The sequence below is a fragment of the Somniosus microcephalus genome, chromosome 12, assembly GCF_052327205.1.
Source record: "Somniosus microcephalus isolate GS21.2 chromosome 12, FLI_Smic_1.0, whole genome shotgun sequence".
Taxonomy (NCBI): domain Eukaryota; kingdom Metazoa; phylum Chordata; class Chondrichthyes; order Squaliformes; family Somniosidae; genus Somniosus; species Somniosus microcephalus.
Window position 1 is genome coordinate 12,627,603 of NC_140998.1, and position 13,262 is coordinate 12,640,864.

Here is a 13,262-nt window from a genome sequence, read left to right on the forward strand (position 1 = left end):
AGAAATCTATCTATCTCCTTCTTAAATATATTCAGTGACTTGGCCTCCACAGCCTTCTGTGGTAGAGAATTTCACAGGTTCACCACCCTCTGAGTGAAGAAATTTCTCCTCATCTCAGTCCTAAATGTCCCACCCCGTATCCTGAGACTGTGATCCCTCATTCTAGAGCCCCAAGCAGGGGAAACATCCTCCCTGCATCCAGTCTGCCTAGCCCTGTCAGAATTTTAAACATTTCAATGGGATCCCCTCTCATTCTTCTAAACTCTAATGAATACAGGCCTAGTCGACCCAATCTCTCCTCATACGACAGTCCTGCCATCCCAGAAATCAGTCTGGTGAACCTTCGCTGCACTCCCTCTATGGCAAGTATATCCTTTCTTAGGTAAGGAGACCAAAACTGCACACAGTACTCCAGGTATGGTCTCACCAAGGCCCTGTATAACTGTAGTAAGACATCCTTGCTCCTGTACTCAAATCCTCTTGCAATGAAGGCCAACATACCATGTGCCTTCCTAACTGCTTGCTGCACCTGCATGTTTGCTTTCAGTGACTGGTGTACCAGGACACCCAGGTCTCTCTGTACATCAACATTTCCCAATCTATCACCATTTAAATAATACTCTGCCTTTCTGTTTTTCCTACCGAAGTGGATAACTTCATATTTATTCACGTTATACTTCATTGTCCATGTATTTGCCCACTCACTCAACTTGTCTAAATCGACTTGAAGCCTCTTTGCATCCTCCTCACAACTCGTGTCATCAGCAAACTTGGAAATATGACATTTGGTTCCCTCATCCAAATCATTGATATATATTGTGAATAGCTGGGGCCCAAGCATTGATCCCTGAGGTACCCCACTAGTCACCGCCTGCCACCTTGAAAAAGACCCATTTATTCCTACTCTCTGTTTCCTGTCTGTTAACCAATTTTCAATCCATGCCAGTATATTACCCCCAATCCCAAGTGCTTTAATTTTGCACACTAACCTCTTATGTGGGACTTTATCAAAGGTCTTCTGAAAATCCAAATACACCACATCCACTGGTTCTCCCTCATCTATTCTACCAGTTACATACTCAAAAAACTCCAGTAGGATTGTCAAACACGATTTCCCTTTCATAAATCCATGTTGACTTTGTCTGATCCCGTTGATATTTTCTAAGTGTCCTGTTATCACATCCTTTATAATAGACTCTAGCATTTTCCCTACTACTGATGTTAGGCTAACCGGTCTGTAGTTCCCTGTTTTCTCCCTTCCTCCTTTTTAAATAGTGGGGTTACATTTGCCACCCTCCAATCTGCAGGAACTGTTCCATAATCTATAGAATTTTGGAAGATGACAACCAATGCATCCACTATTTCCATGGCTACCTCCTTTAGTACTCTGGGATACAGATTATCAGGCCCTGGGGATTTATTGGCTTCTAGCCCCAGTAATTTCTCCAGCACCATTTTTTTACTAATACTAATTTCCTTTAATTCCTCCTTCTCATTAGACCCTTCCTTAGCATTTCTGGGAAGTTATTTGTGTCCTCATCCGTGAAGACAGAACCAAAGTATTTGTTTAATTGCTCTGCCATTTCCTTGTTCCCCATTATAAATTCTCCCATTTCTGACTGGAAGGGACCTACATTTGTCTTCACGAATTGAAACCCACTTCTCCCACACCAATCTTTAAGCTACGCATTCATCTCCCTGATCCTATTGACCCTGTGCCAATTTGCTCGTGGCTCCGGTAATAATCCAGAGATTATAACCTTTGTGGTTCTGCTTTTTAATTTAGTCCCTAGCTGCTCAAACTCTCTCAGCAGAACCTCTTTCTTAGTCCTACCTATGTTGTTGATACCTACGTGGACCACGACAACTGGATCCTTCCCCTCCCATTCCAAGTTGTTCTCCAGCCCGGAGGAGATGTCCTTTACCCTGGCACTAGGTAGGCAACATAGCCTTTGGGACTCATACTCCTGGCTGCAGAGAACAGTGTCTATCCCACTAACTATACTGTCACCTACTACAACCACCTTCCTTTTTACTCCCCCCACTTGAATGGCTTCCTGTACCACGGTGCCGTGGTCAGTTTGCTCATCCTCCCCGCAGTCCCTGCACTTGTCCAGAAGCTTGAACCTATTGGACAAGTGCAGGGGCTTGTAGGGGGTGGTGTGTGGGTCAGCTTCCCCTCTGACTTCTGAGCTGTTCGAATCACTCCCACTCCCTTGATTCTAGACCTTGGGCTTATTTGGGGGTTGTGACAAAAGTGCAGCAGACAACTGGTTTTGGCGCAAGAAACTTTGATCTTTATTCAAGAAAGAAAATATAAGTGATTGGTTGGGAGTATTTCTCTCTTTTTAAAAAACTTTAACTCTGTGGTTTACAGTTTTTAAGGTCTCTGGTGCAGCGGGACAGTTTGTAAGCCAGGGCCCTTAAATATATCAGTTAAAAATAATAATAATAAATTTAATTAATTACATAGAATGGGAGAGCAGGTGATGTGTTTCTGCTGCAATATGTGGGAGCTGGTGGACACCATTGATGTAAACGGTGATCACATTTGCAGTAATTGTTGGCTGCTCGAGGAACTCCGGCTCCGTGTTGATGAGCTGGAGTCCGAGCTTCAAACACTGCGACACGTCAGGGAGGGGGAGAGTTACCTGGACTCTGTGTTTCAGGAGGTAGTCACACCAATTAGATTAATTAATTCAGATGTAGTCCGTGGCCAGGGACAGGATGGTGTGACTAGAAGTGAGGCAGGTACGGGGATCCAGGAGGTCGTGTTGGAGGAGCCACAGCCCTTGTTCTTGTCCAACAGGTTTGAGGCTCTTACTCCCTGTGAGGATGGGAGCGGGGACTGCGGGGAGGATGAGCAACCTGGCCACAGCACCGTGGAGCGGGGGGCCATTCAAGTGGGGGGAGTAGAAAGAAATGTTGTAGTGGTAGGGGATAGTATCGTTAGAGGGATAGATAGGGTTCTTTGCAGCCAAGAGCGAGAGTCCCGAAGGCTGTGTTGCCTGCCCGGTGCCAGGGTTAAGGACATCTCCTCTAGGCTGGAGAGAAACTTGGAGTGGGAGGGGGAGGATCCAGTTGTCGTGGTCCATGTTGGTACCAACGACATAGATAGGACAAGGAAAGAGGTTCTGCTGAGGGAATTTGAGCAGCTAGGGGCCAAATTAAAAAGCAGAACCACAAGGGTAATAATCTCTGGATTACTACCTGAGCCACGTGCAAACTTGGCTAGGGTAAATAAAATTAGAGAGTTAAATGCGTGGCTCAAAGACTGGTGTGGGAGTAATGGGTTTTGCTTCTTGGGACACTGGCATCAGTACTGGGACAGGAGAGAGCTGTTCTGTTGGGACGGACTTCACTTGGCCAGTGCTGGGACTAGAATCCTGGTGAATCGAATAACTAGGGCTGTAGAGAGGGCTTTAAACTAATTAGTGGGGGGGAGGTTTTAAGAGAGCGAAAAATAAAAATGACAGCGGAGAAGGCAATAGAGCAAGGTAGCAGTGGGGAAATTAAAAACCAGAGCATGTCAGGAAGGGACAGAATGTATAATGATAAAGGTAAAGTAGTAAAAGGGGTAAAAGCAGGAATAAATTGTCAAAAAACATATTTGAAAGTTCTTTATCTGAATGCTCGCAGCATTCGTAACAAAATAGACGAGTTGACGGTACAAATAACTACACATGGGTATGATTTGGTGGCCATTACGGAAACATGGCTGCAAGATGATCATGACTGGGAACTAAACATACAAGGGTATTTGACAATGAGGAAGGACAGACAGGAAGGAAAGGGAGGTGGGGTTGCCATTTTAATCAAGGATGGAATCACTGCAATAGTCAGAAATGATATTGGGTCAAAGGATCAGGATAGTGAAACAGTTTGGGTGGAGATAAGGAATAATAAGGGGAAGAAGTCACTAGTGGGCATAGTCTATAGGCCTCCTAACAGTTGCAACTCTGTTGGTCGGAGTATAAATCAGGAAATAGTTGGGGCTTGTAATAAGGGAACAGCTAAAATCATGGGGGAATTTTAACTTTCATATTGACTGGACTAATCAAATTGGGCATGGCAGCCTTGAGGAAGAGTTCATAGAGTGTATTAAGGATGGGTTCCTTGAGCAGTATGTAACTGAACCAACCAGGGGGCAGGCAATCTTAGATCTGGTCCTGTGTAATGAGACAGGATTAATAAAAAATGTCCTAGTAAAGGATCCCCTTGGAATGAGTGACCATAATATGGTTGAATTCCAAATTCAGTTTGAGGGTGAGAGAGTTGCATCTCAAACCAGCGTACTGAGCTTACATAAAGGAGACTATGAAGGTATGAGAGTAGAATTGACTAAAGTGGACTGGGAAAAAAGATTAACACAGAATCACAGAATCACAGAAACCCCACAATGCAGATAGAGGCCATTTCGGCCCATCGAGTGTAAGATGGTACAAGAGCAGTGGTCTACATTCAAGGAGATATTTCACATCGTGTAAGATGGCACAAGAGCAGTGGTCTACATTCAAGGAGATATTTCACATCTTTCAAGATAAATATATTCCACTGAGGAAAAAGGGGAGTAAAAGAAAAGACAGCCATCCATGGCTTAGTAAAGTAATAAAGGATAGTATCCGACTGAAAACAAGGGCATATAAAGTAGCCAAATCTAGTGGGAGGATAAAAGATTGGGAAGCATTTAAAAGCCAGCAAACAATAACTAAAAGATTAATTAAGAAAGGGAAGATAGATTATGAAAGTAAACTCGCAAAAAATATAAAAACAGATAGCAAGAGTTTCTACAGATATATAAAAAGAAAAAGGGTGGCTAAAGTGAACGTTGGTCCCTTAGAGGATGAGACCGGGAAACTAGTGGTGGGGAACATGGAGATGGCAAAGACGCTGAACAAATATTTTGTATCAGTCTTTACAGTAGAGTACACTAAAAATATCCCAACACTGGACAAACAGGGGGCGAGGGGAGGGGGGAGGAGCTAACACGATTAAAATCACTACGGAGATGGTTCTCGGTAAAATAATGGGACTTTTAAGGCGGATAAATCCCCCGGACCTGATGGCCTACATCCTAGGGTCTTGAGAGAAGTGGCGGTAGGGATTGTGGATGCATTGGTGATTATTTTCCAAAACTCCCTGGACTCAGGAAAGGTCCCAGCAGATTGGAAAACTGCTAATGTAACAACCTTATTTAAGAAGGGAAGTAGACAAAAAGCTGGAAACTATAGACCAGTTAGCCTAAAATCTGTGGTTGGCAAAATGTTGGAGTCCATTATTAAGGAAACAGTAACAGAGCATTTGGATAAACATCATTTAATAGGACAGAGTCAGCATGGTTTTATGAAGGGGAAGTCATGTTTGACAAATTTGCTCGAATTCTTCGAGGACGTAACACACAGGGTGGATAAAGGGGAACCAGTGGATGCAGTGTATTTGGACTTCCAGAAGGCATTTGACAAGGCTCCACACAAAAGATTATTGATCAAGATAAAAAATCACGGGATTGGGGGTAATATACTGGCATGGGTGGAAGATTGGCTATCTAACAGAAAACAAAGAGTTGGGATTAATGGTTCGTTCTCGGGCTGGCAATCAGTAACTAGTGGTGTTCCACAGGGGTCAGTGCTGGGACCCCAACTCTTTACAATCTATATTAACGATTTGGAGGAAGGGACCGAGTGCAATATATCCAAGTTTGCCGACGATACAAAGATGAGAGGGAAAGCAGTGAGTCAGGAGGACATAAAAAACCTGCAAAAGGACATAGATAGGCTAAGTGAGTGGGCAGAGATTTGGCAGATGGAATATAATGTTGGAAAGTGTGAGGTTGTGCATTTGGGCAGAAAAAATCAAAGAGCAAGTTATTATCTAAATGGAGAGAAACTGCAAAGTGCTACAGTACAAAGGGATCTGGGGGTCCTGGTGCATGAAACACAAAAAGTTAGTATGCAGGTGCAGCAGGTGACCAGGAAGGCCAATGGAATCTTGGCTTTTATTGCAAGGGGGATGGAGTATAAAAACAGGGAAGTCTTGCTGCAGTTATACAAGGTATTGGTGAGGCCACACCTGAAATACTGCGTGCAATTTTGGTTTCCATATTTAAGAAAAGATATATTTGCTCTCGAGGCAGTTCAGAGAAGGTTCACTCGGTTGATTCCGGAGATGAGGGGGTTGACGTATGAGGAAAGGTTGAGTAGGTTGGGACTCTACTCATTGGAGTTCAGAAGAATGAGAGGTGATCTTACCGAAACATATAAGATTGTGAGGGGGCTTGATCGGGTGGATGCGGTGAGGATGTTTCCACTGATGGGTGAGACTAGAACTAGGGAGCATAATCTTCGAATAAGGGGCTGACCTTTCAAAACTGAGATGAGGAGAAACTTCTTCACTCAGATGGTAGTAAATCTATGGAATTTGCTACCCCAGAGAGCTGTGGAAGCTGCAACATTAAATAAATTTAAACCGGAGATAGACAGTTTCCTAGCAGATAAGGGAATTAGGGGTTATGGGGAGAGGGCAGGGAAGTGGACGTGAGTCTAGATTCGGATCAGCCATGATCTTATTGAATGGCGGAGCAGGCCCGAGGGGCCGTATGGCCTACTCCTGCTCCTACTTCTTATGTTCTTATGTTCTAACACAGCAATCTTCTACTCTAATAAAAATGGGGAACATTTTGATACATACGAGGGAAAATACAGTAGAAAAATTCCTCACCCCTCCCAATCCCACTTCCCAGCTAAGTTGGACTCTAGAGTATCAGGGATAATGCTCACCAAAACGAATCCTTGACAGTTGAGCTGGTTCACGGTTTTGGGGTTCACTGGATGTGTTGGTTGGTGTCTGCCGTACCCCGTATGCGGTAGAGGACTTCAACTATCTGTTGGTCAGTCTTCGTGAGTCCGCTGATGCGGTAGGGTGCGTTTTGGATCTATGGGGTGAGTACCCACTTTTTTTCAGTAGAGATAGGGTTTAGAGTTCCTTTTAAGTAAAAATCTTACCCGGGGTAAGCCAGGAATAGATTGTAGAGTGGAAACTTTCGAATCTTCGGTTTTTCTCCTGAGTTGTTTTTCTTTGGTCGCAGTAGCTCAATATTGCCGGATTGGTTGGTGGTAATATTTTGTTGGTAGTTTCGTAAGGCTCTTGTTGCCACGGGGTGTCTGACGATGTCCTGGTTCACTGAAGCTGTTGAACTTGGGTGTACGGTAGAATGCCCCATTTCGATGCTTCGGTTTCTCTTGTGTGTTGCTCCTGGGGCGAGCTTACTGAGAGAGAACTTCTTGAGTTGTCTCGAACTTCTGGAGAGTTGACTTCCTTTAGAAAACAGGCTTTTAATTATACTAATTGGGGCCTCCTAATCTGCGCGCCAAATCAGTCCAGGTTTATTGTTTGATTTGGGCAAGCTCGTTAAGGTAACTTGATTAAAAAAATGTGAAAAATGGTTTTGGGATGTTGTACTGTTTAGTCAATGAGTTGTTGATCACCTAGTTCATTATCATAGTTATATTCAGGTTTCGAGTACCCTGTCAGAGCCTGAGATTTCTATGTAGGTTGGCGAGGTGATTTGCATTATGCATGTTTTGGATGGGTCCTGTGTTTTGGCTGGGGACTGCTCCTTCGTGGATCGATTGTTAGGATGAATTGAGGTTACACAGTTCCCCAGACAATTTGATTTTACTCCTATATCCAAACGGTCTTTACAGAGATTGATCCCATTTCCTGTTGCAGCCTTTTCTCCCTGTACAGGTCCAAACATGCCTTTTTACTTTATCATCCTGAAACTTGTTTAGAAAGAGTCCAAAGTCATTTTCCTCAGGGTTTTCTTCTAGCTTTGGGGGATCTGTGAATTTTGAGAATCTTACAGACTGAGGCTCCTGCAACACTACCTCCTGGATCCCCGTACCTGCCTCACTCGCAGTCACACCCTCCTGTCCCAGGCCACGTGTCAGTTCTAAAGTATTTAATCTAAAGGCTGTGGCTGCCTCCTGGAGCAAAAGGTCCAGCTAACTTTCTCCCTCCCTGATGTCTCGCAATGTCTGCAGTTCAGGCTCCAGCTCCTCAACTCAGAGCCGAAGTTCCTCGAGCCGCAGACACTTACCGCAGATGCAGTGGCTCTGGACCAAAATGTCCACAAGCTCCCACATATTGCAGCAGCAACACATCTCCTGTTCTCCCATTATTTTATTAATTTATTTAATTAATTAGTTTAGTATTAATCAAATTATTTACCTCGTTTAGTTTATTAAATTATGTTTAGTTTTAAAATTTTGTTATATGTTATATGTTAACTTAAAACTTTGCCCACAGTCACTACCAATCACTTACCTGCCTTACCTGTGACGTCACACTGCTGTTTTCTCTTGTAGTTACAGGTCTGTTGCTGCTTTTATCCCCGCTCTCGGGCCTTGGTCTGCTCCCACTCAGGTCCTCCGCCGCTCTGCTGGAGAAGTTAGGAAAAGCAAGCACCTCCTGCCCCCACTTCACCGAACTCCCACACTTACTAAACTCCCAAGTTGTTCACTCGGTTCCAGCTGCACTCCATGACAAACTGTACTCCAACCTCCCTTACCTGGCATCCAGCTACACATACATTTCAGCTGATTAAGGGATGGTTTATTTTCCCCTTTCTTACCCCATCTCCCGGGAAGTGGGTGGGGGGTGGTGGTTGAGGTCAATGGCAGCCCATCTGGCTGAGATCTGGTAACTCAGCACAGGCTAGGATTGAACCCAAAAGGTGTAACCCTTGGCTCAGTCTCGCCTTTGTGAGGAGGTTTTGGGTTCAAGGCGGACTCCAGGGACTTGAGCACAAAATCCAGGCTACCAGTGCAATACTGAGGGAGTGCTAAACTATCGGAGGTGCCGTCTTTCGGATGAAACGTTTCACCAAGACTACGCCTGCTCAGGTGTATATAAAAGATCCCAGGCACTATTTCGAAGAAGAGCAGGGGAGTTCTCCCCGGTGCCCTGGGGCCAATATTTATCCCTCAACCAACATCACTAAAACAGATTATCTGGTCATTATCATATTTTACAGACTCTGAATACTCTCACTGCAGGTTGTTGCGGCTAAATCACTGCTGTCCGCGTCTATTTGAAAGAGCATTGCAGTCACAAAAATAATGGCCCAGAACTTCGGGTCTCCACGGGTAAGTACGCACGGGGTACTCACCCGTAGGCCCAATGGAAGTGCCGGTTTCCTGCATGCACTGCGCATGCGCGGGAAACCGGCACTTCCGATCCCCTGAAAGGAAGGGTTAAGAGGTCGAACGCGTGCACAGGAGAGGCTGCGCGTGCGCATCAAACTTATGTTTTTTTTACAGGTTTTCCCAGGAAGGTAAGTCTCCAGAAGTTAGACATATAGGCCCAGAAATTCGGGTTGGGGGCTTCCCGCGGGTGTAAGCCCCCGATCTGCACTTACCTTGCGCGCCGGCCATTGAGCTGTGAGCCCGCATGGGATTCCGATCCGGGGCCTGGTCCAGCTGCCGGCGCGCAGTGCTTGCGTATCCCAGGGCCGCAGTTAGTTTGATGCGGCCCCTGGGATCACGTGGGCCATGGGGAGCCAATCGAAGCAGGGAATGCTCCATTCATAAGATTGACAGGAAGAGCTGTCAAAACTTAGAAATACTACGGCCCCAAAACAGCACTAAATCTTCAAATAAATTTTTTAAAAAACACATTTTTTAAATAAACTATAAATTACATGAAATAACTATTTTAAACAATAATTTAAATTTTTGAAAAAAATAATTTTATTTTCTAACGGGGCTAAAAATAAACTTACCTTGCTTTAAAGTATTTCAAAATAATAAACCTGTGGACATTTTTTTTAAATTTTAATTAATTCACCACTTACCTTGTAAAAAGCAGGCCTTACGGCTGCTTTTTGTCTAACTTCTGGAGACTTACCTTCCCGGGAAAACCTGTAAAAAAAACACAAGTTTGATGCGCACGCGCAGCCTCTCCTGTGCACACGTTTGACCTCTTAACCCTTCCTTTCAGGGGATCGGAAGTGCCGGTTTCCCGCACATGCGCAGTGCATGCAGGAAACCGGCACTTCCATTGGGCCTACGGGTGAGTACCCAGTGCGGACTCACCCGTGGAGACCCGAAGTTCTGGGCCATTATTTTTGTGACTGCAATGGTCTTTCAAATAGATGCGGACAGCAGTGATTTAGCCGCAACAACCTGCAGTGAGAGTATTCAGGGTCTGTAAAATGCACTCTAAACGGAGTCAGGAGCAGAAGAGATCTTCTGGAAAGGCTCCAGAGAATCCAACGGCTATCGGAAGTGGACTTGGCCCACGTGTCGTGCTTCTGTTAAAGAACTGTTTCAAGTAGAAGTCATTCTGCAGACAGCAGGTAATGGCAGATGCCCCGCTGTCTCTTCTGTCAGCTGGACTCCTTCGTGCAGATGGCCTGACCTACCCAGAACCAGTGGTGTCTGTATTGATTTGTATGTGGGTTCAATGACGACACATTCATGAAAGAGAATGTCTTTTAATCTAAAGCTTGTTCATCTAAGTTAACAGCATTACAGGAGACACCATGTTAGTGATCCATCTAAAACGAAACTAAAATGAAACTCTTTGTCTCTCACATGCCCTCTGCTGGTCAGGCATAAATAATCAAACAGGCAAATATGCTGGTAAGGCATCATAATCAAATAGGCAAATACCATCACTATTTGCTGATATCATTACATTTCCCTTTCTTAAAACAAAAGTATTTAACTTTTATCTAACAACATGTTTTCTTTGTATTACTCTGCATTTTAACTGTAACACTTAATGAACTTACATTATCATTATCATGATCAAGGTTTTTTAACCTTGTTTTGTGTGTTCACATGAAATATGTACATACCTAGAACTTGAAGAAAGAATAAGATAACATTACTTCCTTCTGTAACAATAGTCCTTAAACTTGCTCAATGAGTCTCTCAGGAGGCTTCACGTGTCTTGAGGATTTTCTGATTGATTGTCCTTGAATCTGAGTTGTTGCCTCAGATGATGATTTCTCAGCTGTGTGATCAGGTTGTTCAACAGTATCAGTCTTTTGACCTGCTGTGTGATCAGGTTGTTCAACAGTATCAGTCTTTTGACCTGCTGTGGCTGGTCCCATGAGAAGATCCCGACGATTTCTTCGCAGAACAGCACCCTCATCTGTCTGAATGGTGTATGATCTTGGTTGAACTTCACTCAGGACAGTTCCCTTCTGAGTCCATATGTTTGTTTTGTCTTTGAACCTTACTTGGTCACCAGTGTGGAGTTCAGGTAGGTTTTGTGTTCCTCTGTCATAGTAGTACTTTTGCTTTTCTTTCTGTTGTTCTTTGAACTTCCTCACTTTCTCCCCCTCTTTGTTTTCAGGAGGTTCTCCGGGATGGGTAGGTTTGACCTTAGCAGACGTCCCATAAGGAGTTGGGCTGGTGACATACCACACTCGAGCGGCGTTGTGCGGTATACAAGCATGCTCTGGTAGAAGTCAGTTCCACTTTCTTTTGCCTTGTACATCAGTCTTTTCACTGTCTGGACCGATTTTTCCACTAAACCATTGGACTGTGGAAAGTGAGGACTTGACGTTGTGTGGACAAAGTCCCACTCTTTGGCAAAGTGTCAGAAACTTGCATTGTAAAACTGGGGTCCGTTGTCTGTGAAGACCTCGCTCGCCACGCCATGTCTGGAGAAGATGGCTTTCATACATGTTATCACAGCATCTACAGTGGTGGTGTACAGTCTACAAACCTCTGGATACAGGGAGTAATAGTCTGTGACTACAAGATAGTCCTTCCCTTGACATACGAATAGGTCAGCGCCTACCTTCTGGTAAGGTCTGTCTGGTGCTGGGTGTGGCTTTAGTGGTTCTACCGGATTGCTTGCTCGATATTTCAGGCATATTGTGCAGTTTGACACCTCATTTGTCACATCTTGGTTGATTCGCGGCCAGTACATCACCTCTCGTGCTCTTTTCTTACACTTTTTGATTCCCAGATGTCCTCCATGGATCCTTTTTAGCATCTCTTTTCTCAGACTCTTTGGGATAACTATTTTACTTCCTTTGTAGATGATGTCTTCAACCACTGATAGTTCCGCCCTGCAGTTCCAGTACTCTGCCATGTCAGGTGAGCAGTCTTGCTTCATGTTGGGCCATCCATCCAAGATGCTTTTCCTCAGTCGTCTCATTGTTTCATCTTTGTTTGTCTCAGTCTTTATGAGCTCCATTTTTGCATCTGCTATGGGCAGTGCACTTGTGATCATGTCCACGTAGGCGTTCATTTTTTCATCCATTTTGGTGTTTGCGGGCTCTCTTGGGTCAACAGCTCTGGACAACGTGTCTGCTGTATACATCAGCTTACCCGGTGTGTACGCAACATTCAGTGTATAGCGTTGCAGCCTGATCATCATTCTTTGTATTCTAAGCGGACAGCTATTTAGTGGCTTTTGGAACAATGCAATCAAGGGCTTATGGTCAGCCTCTACACTGATTGCTTGTCCTGCCACAAACTGGTGAAATCTTTCACAGGCGTATGTGATGCTGAGCAGCTCCTTTTCTATTTGAGCATATCGCGTCTCCGCGTCTGTCATTGAGCGCGATGCATATGCAATAGGTTGCCAGTAGTCATATTTTTGCAGAAGAATGGCACCGAGCCCACTCTGTGATGCATCTGATGATATCTTGATGGGTCTCGCTGGGTCATAAAACCTCAGAACTGGTTCCTCTGTGAGCAGTTTCTTTAGATTGCTCCATGACTTCTCATGCTCATGATTCCATTCCCATTCTATGTTCTTTTCAGTTAGTCGTCTCAGTGGCACCATCTTTTCTGAGAGATTGGATATGAATTTACCCATGTAGTTGATCATTCCATTAAACCTCTGCACGTCCTTTTTGCATTGTGGCTTTGGCATATTCTCAATGGCGGACACCTTTCTGGGATCTGGTCTGATGCCCTCACTGCTAAGGATATCTCCCACGAATGTCAGTTCTGTCACCCCGAGCTGGCATTTCTCTTTATTCAGCTTCAGGTTTGTTTTCCTTGTTGCTTCCAGCACTTTTTTCAGTCTCTCGTCATGCTCAGTTCTCGTGGTTCCCCATACTATGATGTCATCCATCGATGTATCAACTCCCTCCAAGTGCTCATAGATCATATGGATAGTTTTGTGATACACTTCAGGAGCTGAGGCAATGCCAAATGGTAACCTTAGGAATCTGTATCTGCCAAATGGACTGTTGAACGTGCACAGTCTTGAACTTGCCTCATCCAATTTCA